Consider the following 8,192-nt stretch of genomic DNA (forward strand, 5'->3'; position numbering starts at 1 on the left):
TATTGAAGGGGGGAGGGGCTGTGCTTAGTGCTGGAGATACAAAAGAAGGTAAGGGACAGTCCCTGCCCTCAAGGAGCTTTCAATCCAATGGAGGGGGACAACATGCAAATAGGCATATGTGAAGCAAGCTATATACAGGATAAATGGGAAATAATGAGCAGAGGGAAGATACTGGAATTAAGAGGGGTCCTATAGAATGGGGATGTTAGATGGGACTTTAAAAGGTCAGGGAGGGTCAATAGGCAGAGTGAAGGAGGGCTAGGACTCCAGGCATGGGGGACAATCAGAGAAAAAGCAATATAAGTTTGAACCTGCGCCAGCGTCTGAACCATGGCTCCTGAGGGGGCGGCCCCGGCCCCCTGCAGAGGCTGCCCCCGGCGCCATGGCGGCCTCGGTCTGCTGCTACCTACCCGGCTGCGGCGACTATCCGCCTAAGGAGATTCCGACCGTGCATCTGGACACGCAGCACATGGGAACAGATGTTGTCATTGCCAAAAATGGAAGGATATGTGGGACAGGAGGCTGTTTGGCCAACGCACCTTTGCATCTGAACAAAAGCTACTTCGCATTCCAAATCCAGTCCGCAGGGACCTGAGGCATTGGAGTTGCAGCTCAGAAAGTTAATTCGAATCAGATTCCACTTGGCTGAGACGTTCATAGCCCTGTGAGGAGGAATGACGGGAGCCCTCTACCACAACAATGAGGAAAAGGATAGGTTGCCTTTGAGCCATCTTCCACAGGACAGAGATGTAGTGGGTCTTGCATATGACCATGTGGAATTGAATGCTTATTTGAATGGAAAGAATATGCGCTGTCCCGCGTCAGGTATATGAGGAACAGCTGTCTATGTTGATGACAATGCCATTTTGGGTTGTCAGTTTAGGAATTTATCATATTCCTCCAACTAGTTGTGAAAAAAATATTATTTCGCTCACTCCAATGGTTATAATCCTTCTTTACAGCTTGACTAATAGTTAATGTGAAGGTATTTGTAGAACCTATATTTGATTGCATGCTGCCATGGGGGGGGGGGGAAGGAGAGGGAGGTGGAGAAAATTTGGAACTCAAGGAATTATGGAACTGAATGTTGTAAACTAAAAGTAAATAAATAAATTTAAATATTAAAAAGAAAAAATATTGTTTGAACAGCAAATCTTCTGAATATACTTGCATTGAAAACTTCTACCCCTACAATATCCCCCCAAACCATTTACTACCATCTTAATAAAGCCTCACTTCATCCAGAGGAAGTACATTCTCCATTTTTTTTTAAGCAATCAGGGATAAGTAACTTGCTCAAGGTTACCCGGCCAGTTATTTTGTGTGGGTGTTAAGTATCTGAGGCTGGAACCGAACCCAGGTCTCCCTACTCTGGGGCTGGTGCTCTTACTCATTCTTTGTTTTTGATAAATGTTTGTGAAGTTATCTAAGGAACCAATTGGTTAAACACAACAGCAGAATTGTGATTTAAAATACTAGGTTGTGTTTTGTGATGTGAAAATCTGCATTTTGGACATTTTGGTTCTTATATGTATAAATGGAAATTCACAGACAGAATTCAGTGAAAATTTGGATGATCCTGACAATGGGAAAGGAAATTTATTTCTTACCTGAGACACTTAGCTTAAGTCACAGGGATAAAGTCAGCTGTGATTTTATTCATTCTGAAGTCTGTACCTTGTTAAAAAGAGCAGCACTATCTTGTCTGCAGTTATTATTTTCTTTTATAGTATCATTTTTGTGTACAGAATGAAGAGTGACAAGTAGGTAAAATTAACTGCTAGCTTTTTTTCCAGTATGTCTATTCCAGCTTCTCTTTTTTCCTAAATGTTAAATTTATGTTTAATTTGTATGTTTCACTGCTCTGTATTTGCTTTATGTAAGAAATAATAGAATTATATATTTTAAAGGATTGTCAAACATGATTATGTTGAATGTGAAAAAGCAAAACTGAAAACAAGAGATATTTACAAAGATCGCTATGCTGTATTATTCTACTCTCAGTGTAATTATGGATTGATCAGTGATGTAGCATACACTGGCAAAGCAATGGAAAATTATAATGAAGCTTTACACTTGAATTGTAAATCATAGTATCCTTTTCTGGAATACTTTATTTAAATGTCTTGTTTTTCTGCAATGAACAATAAAATGAATAATGGTTAAGGTAAAAAAAAAGAAAAAGCGGTATATATGAGAGTGGGAACCATGTGATATATATACAGAAAATAAGATATAAATATGTGCAAAGTACAACGAGTGTGATGTGTTGAGGACTAGGAACTGGGCGGAGATCAGGATGGGTTTTCCAGAAGAGCTTTAGGAAAGGAAGCTGAGATTCTAGGAGGGGTTGGGGAAGGCATTCCTGGCATGGGGAACTTCCAGTGCAAAGTCACAGAGGCTGGAGATAGAGTGTTATGCATGAGGAAGAGCGAGAAGGACCGTTTGGCCAAGACATATTTGAAGAAGAGTAATAGGAATTTCAGAGTTTTCCATTTGGGAAATGGAGATTACACATACCTCCTAGGGCTGTGGTGAGTATCAAAAGAGGGAATGGGAGCAAAGCACCTTGGGAACCTTCCCCTCAATGTGACAATATCTGCTTTGTATATGTCTCCTAGAGAATTATGTATATGTGCACATATATGTATACTGTGCATATATTGATATATAATTAAGAACATTTAATTACTAGTATATAATAAAATATTTAATAATTATATATAACCATGTTATATACGTACATATATGTGGGAGAGGAAGGAAGAGATAGAGGGGGGAGGGAGAAAGAGAGATGGGAGAAAAGGAAAGAGAGAGACAGAGACAGAGAGATATGGGAGGGGAACACCTCTGAGGACCTTAAATCTAACCCCTACTGGAACAAAAATCCCCTCTCCAACTCTCCCAGCAAGTGATCATGGAATCTTTGCCTGAAGACTCTCAGGCACCTTCTTGTATTGGAAAGCTCTCATTGTTAGGAAGCTTTTCTTGACCTTAAGCCTAAAGCTTCCCTTTTGTGACTGTTCCCCTCAGTTCTTTCATTTGGGACCAAGCAGAACAAATCTTACCCTCTTCCCACACATCAGCCCTCCAAATACTTGAAGACAGATAGCCTGTCCCTCCCACTCCCTGAGTTTTCTCTTCTCCAGACAAAATATCCTTAATTCCTTCATTGGTCCTCTCCAAGAATTAAGATTGAACAAACAATGAACCCTTAATTCCTTTGACTTGTTCTATGATGGTTCAAGGCAGCCAGATGCCATGGTGGCTAGAGCACTGAACTTAGAGTCAGAAGTCACAGTGTGACTTCTTCCTTAGAGCACTCCTAGCTGTATGACCTTGGACAAGTCATATAACCTCTTTCAGACACAGTCTCACCTGTAAAATGGGAATAATAATAGACCCTACCTTGTAAGGTTGTTTTAAGGATCAAATGGGAAAATATATCTAAAGTGCTATATAAATGCACCATCTGTAGCAGCAAGCACCCTAGCATACCCAGGATGGCTGCTAGCACAGGTTCTTGATTCTGCTTTTCTAAAGGAAAGCAACTCAGAAAGGGTTAACAATCTTTAATCAATCAAACATATATCATTTACCTAGTTTGGGGGAAGAGGTCAGAACCCTGAACTTCAGAGAATACAAATAGAAGTTACAAGCAGACAGAAATACAGAGTATAATACAGTTCAGCAGACCAACAGACAGGGCTTCCAGCTGTCTGACCATCACAATACATACAGTTAGTCACTAGAAAGAGAAGCATCATCTGGGTTTTCAAAACCGGGAGTCTCAGCGGCATCCCAGAGTCTCATCTGGCCAAATCATACAACTCTTCCCAAAGTGAGCCCCAAAGCAAAACCTCACATCAGGGCATATATAGCCTTCTCCAGGGTCAGAAAACATCACTCACTTAACTACAAAGTAACAAAAGTTGTGCCTTCCTGAAAAACAAGCCTCCCACCACAGGCTCCATGCAGCCTTTTAGGGGGCAGAGTTTATTTTCAAAGCAGGGAAGGTCCTCAAATTCAGTTTAGGCTTATTAAAGGGCAGGGAAAAATCTTCAAATTGCCATTCCCATTACACCATCACCATCCATCATGTTGCCTTCCTCTGGATGCTCTCCAGCTTATCAATGACTATTCCTAGAATATGGTACCCAGAACCAGACCCAATATCCTAGATGTGGTCTATAACTGGGTTCTCATATTGATTGGAATTCTCACTCTGGGGAAACCAACCTTTCCTCGAGGTTACCCTACCTTTTTAGGACATGTAAGAGCTTGCTCAACTACTCTTATGACAACCACCATCAACACTGGTGCCATTGTGATAAAGTGTTTCTGTATCCTTTCCATGGGAATGGATTCACTTTGCTAGCAAGGGTGTAGGCTTTGTTTAAGATGAAATGAATTGACTCACCATTAGTACCAACAGTTATGGCGATGAGTTCACTTATTTATAATGGACATTGAATAAAAGAGTTAGTAGGCCCTGCTGGGTTTGCATCCCAAACACCACCATTAATAAAATATCAAGGTCTTTCCCGTCCCCTACCCTGCCAGGCCATCTGAATTCTCAAAAGACTCAAACTTTCTTGCCAAAGAGACCCAGATTTACAATGGGGGCCCAAGGCAGGGAGTGCAAAAGAAGGAGAAAGTCGCCAGTGGGGCTGGTTGGCATGGAGGCCATGGCTCAAATGAACTGCCTGCTTCCAAGGGAGGATTCTGAAGCTGGTTTGTTCAGAAAAGAAAAGACAGCCTCAAAATAGAGCTCATAGGGAATGGCTCCCAGGCCCGGATGGCTCTGCTCTCCAACACTGCTATAATTGTGCAGATTTCTGTAAGAGGAATAGTGAAAGGTAGGGTTGGGAGGGGGAGTTAGCATGGGCCCAGCCCCATGAGCAATGATAGGTCCACTCAGGAGGGCTATTTACTATTTCTTCCCTAGCTACTATGGTTTGGCTCTTTTTCTTGATGCTGTTGTCCTGGCACTTAGAAAAACCCAGCAGAGAGGCCCCTGGTGACCTTGGCAAGTAGTTACTAGATCAAGATGAAGTAGGGGACCCTGGAGCAGCTTCCCCCATTCCTGGCCAGTGACAGCAAAGCCCTCCATTGCTCTATAGAGTCAAAGAATGGTTTGGTTTCCCCCAGAGGAGGGCACCAGAATAAGGAATGAGCTGGAGTATGGGAAATTCCGAGGTCCTGGACACAGGTTTTTCTTTACTTTTGTTAGGAATTTTTAAAAGAAGCCCACCCTCTCTTAACTGTTGAGATAGGACAATTCGAAATTCTGTTACAACACATTTCTAGAAGCTGTCCCAACCCTTTGCTGATCCTGAGATTTAGCTGGATAGAGACAGGATTAGGGACTGGAACTGAGAGAACTCTCAGGTGACGAATGTCCTTCCTCCAATGTCAGACCTTGAGAGGTTAAGGACTTCTCCAGGGTCATATGGCCAGTGGGTGTCTGAGGCAGGACACCTGACCCCAAGGCCCTCTATGCGCTGCCCCCATTGACTGAGTTGCTAGCTAGAAATGAGCAGCCCTCTGGGGCTTAGACATCTTTATATTATACAGAGGTTTTGTTGTAATGGATTCCTCCCTCATCATATCAGTTTAGTGCGGCAAAGTGCATCAAGCTTGCCTCAAAGCCAGAACACCTCTGATGTGTCCATTGTGGGGTGATAATGGATAAGCCTCTTACCTGCCCCAGATCAGCTGCTTCTCTGATCTGTAGGGGAAGTATCCCCAGTGGGGTTTGCCTATACTGATGAAATCACAGTTCTAGACCAAACATACACACATACATACACATATATTCACATGCATGGTTTATATTATTTATGCTATACACACATGTATGTGTGTGCATATACATTTATACAATGAATATTTATGTTAGTATATATGTGTATATACACACATAAGCAAATATATGTATACAAACACATGCATGTACCATCTATATGCACACATACATGTGTTTCAAGATGTCACATGACCATGGAACATGGAACTATATATATATGTATATATGTGTGTGTGTATATATATATATGTATAGTAATTTGTGGGTGATCCCAAGGGCAATCTTGAGCCATGCAACATGTGTAAGAAAGCTGCTGTATATTATGAATGATGGCTTGTACACAAGGCCTAGCTGAAGAGCTATCATTTAAAAATGCCCACTCCAAGGAGGAGGCCTGCTGGTCATGTCAGCAGAATGAAGGACAACAGATGGGTAGCCCCTGGAATACCCTGGTACCCACTGGAGGAAAGGCTTCAAAGGAAACCTTCATGGAAGGTTTCTGGGGGGACAGGGAAAAGTCATACAGAGGATGAGAAGGGCAGGAGATCTGCCTGGGTGGAAAGACTGAGCACCTCCAAGAAATCACATATCTATCCACAGAATTAGGAAGCCGGTTGTTATTTAGAGAAGAAAGAAAGACCTTTGAAGATTCCATTGGTACGTATCATGTGGAAGGTAGGAAGTAGCAGGATTTAGCACACAGAGAGCTGGTCTGAAAGTCCAAAGGACTTGGGTCCTGCCCCTCACACATATGGTGACTCTGGGAAAATCTTAACCCCTCAGTGCTCCAGACAATTCACAGAGGACTTATAACTTCCACATGTGAAGCTTTGAGAGAACACTGTACAGGGGAGAGATGGCCAGATCTAGAGACAAAGAAACTAACTGCCCTTGGTGACCTTGGGCATGGCACTGAATCCCCTGGCCTCAGCTTCTTCATATGTAATTGAGGATCCCCAGAACTTTAAAGCTTACATTGACTTTCTGTAAATCACCAGATTTGAACCTCACATGAACTGGGAGAGGTGGGTAAGGCTTTTTCATCCACTATAGACAGATGAGATCTGTAACTCCTACAAATCAGGGCTTGATTTACTTAATTTTTTATTGATTTATATTTTATTTGTTGATTTATATTTTTATTGATTGTCTAAGACTTAAGAAAATGATAGGGAAAATGTTAATAATGCAGATTAATCTTAAAAGTGTGTTAGGCACACATTTTTTCGGAGAACTAATTGTTAAATATTTCCTAGCATACTCCTGGTGGGTATAAAATTCATACCTCCTCAGTACCCCATGCCTTTGGGGCCTCTGATTGGAGAGGTTGGAGAGTAGAGAGTGAAGAACTCCCCCCCCCTCCATTAAGGAGTATACCCAAGGCAGAAGCTGTACTTCTCTGGACTTTATCATTTTCTCTCACTGGGTACCCTCTGCAGTCTTCCCTCACTATTGATATAGTGCTAGAAATATTAGGCATAGCAGTACGACGAGGAAAATAAATTAATAATACAATAAGTAAAATAAAATAAGGAAGTATAGACCAAGATGAAATAAAATTATTACTTTTTGCAGATGATATAATTGATGTTTTACTTAGAAAAACCTTGAGAATCAACTAAAATTAATATAAACAATAACTTTGGGAAGGTTGTAGAATATAAAATAAATCTACACAGATTCATCAGCATTTTGGAACAAAAATTGGTAGAAGAAGAAGAAGTAGAAAGGGAAATTCCATGGGATGTATAAAATACTGGGAAGTCTACCTGCCAAGACAGAAAGGAACTATGTAAACTACAACTACAAGTTCCCCTTTATAGAAATAAAAACATAACTAAATAATTTGAGAAATATCAATTTCTCATGAGCAGAGTCAACCAATATATTAAAAATGACAAGGTTGCTGAAATTAATTGATTTATTCAGTTCCATAACAATATTGATCAAAAATTACTTTTCAGAGTTAGAAAAAAATAATTACACAAAAAAGGAGAAAAAAAAAGGAATCTTAAAGGAAAAAAATGAAAAAAAAAAGTAGGCAGGAAGGAGGTTGAGTACCAAATCTCAAACTTTAATACAATGCATTAAACCATAGGAATGATTTAGTTATGCTTCAAAAATATCATTGGAATAGATTAGATATATAACATACATAAACAAAAGAAACTAGTAGCTTAGTAATTGACAAACCCAAAGAACACAGTTCCTGGAGTAGGGATTCATGGTTTGACAAAAAATTTTGGGAAAACAATAGCAGTCTGGCAGAAATCATGTTTAAACCCAAATCTTACACCATATACTGATATAAGTTCTGAATGAATACATGGTAGTGATATAAATGATCATCACATAAGCAAATTATAGAAGCAAGGAAGAAATT

The 8,192-nt window shown here is 40.5% G+C and overlaps 1 pseudogene; it reads left to right on the forward strand.

Moving 5' to 3' along the window:
- Positions 1–382: 382 nt before the first annotated feature.
- LOC138156378 (SPRY domain-containing protein 7-like) lies at positions 383–1,161 on the forward strand (annotated as a pseudogene).
- The last annotated feature ends 7,031 nt before the right edge of the window (positions 1,162–8,192 follow it).

This window comes from Petaurus breviceps, unplaced genomic scaffold, assembly GCF_028583685.1.
Source record: "Petaurus breviceps papuanus isolate PSGF00001 unplaced genomic scaffold, PetGlider_PUasm1.0 99, whole genome shotgun sequence".
Classification (NCBI taxonomy): Eukaryota; Metazoa; Chordata; class Mammalia; order Diprotodontia; family Petauridae; genus Petaurus; species Petaurus breviceps.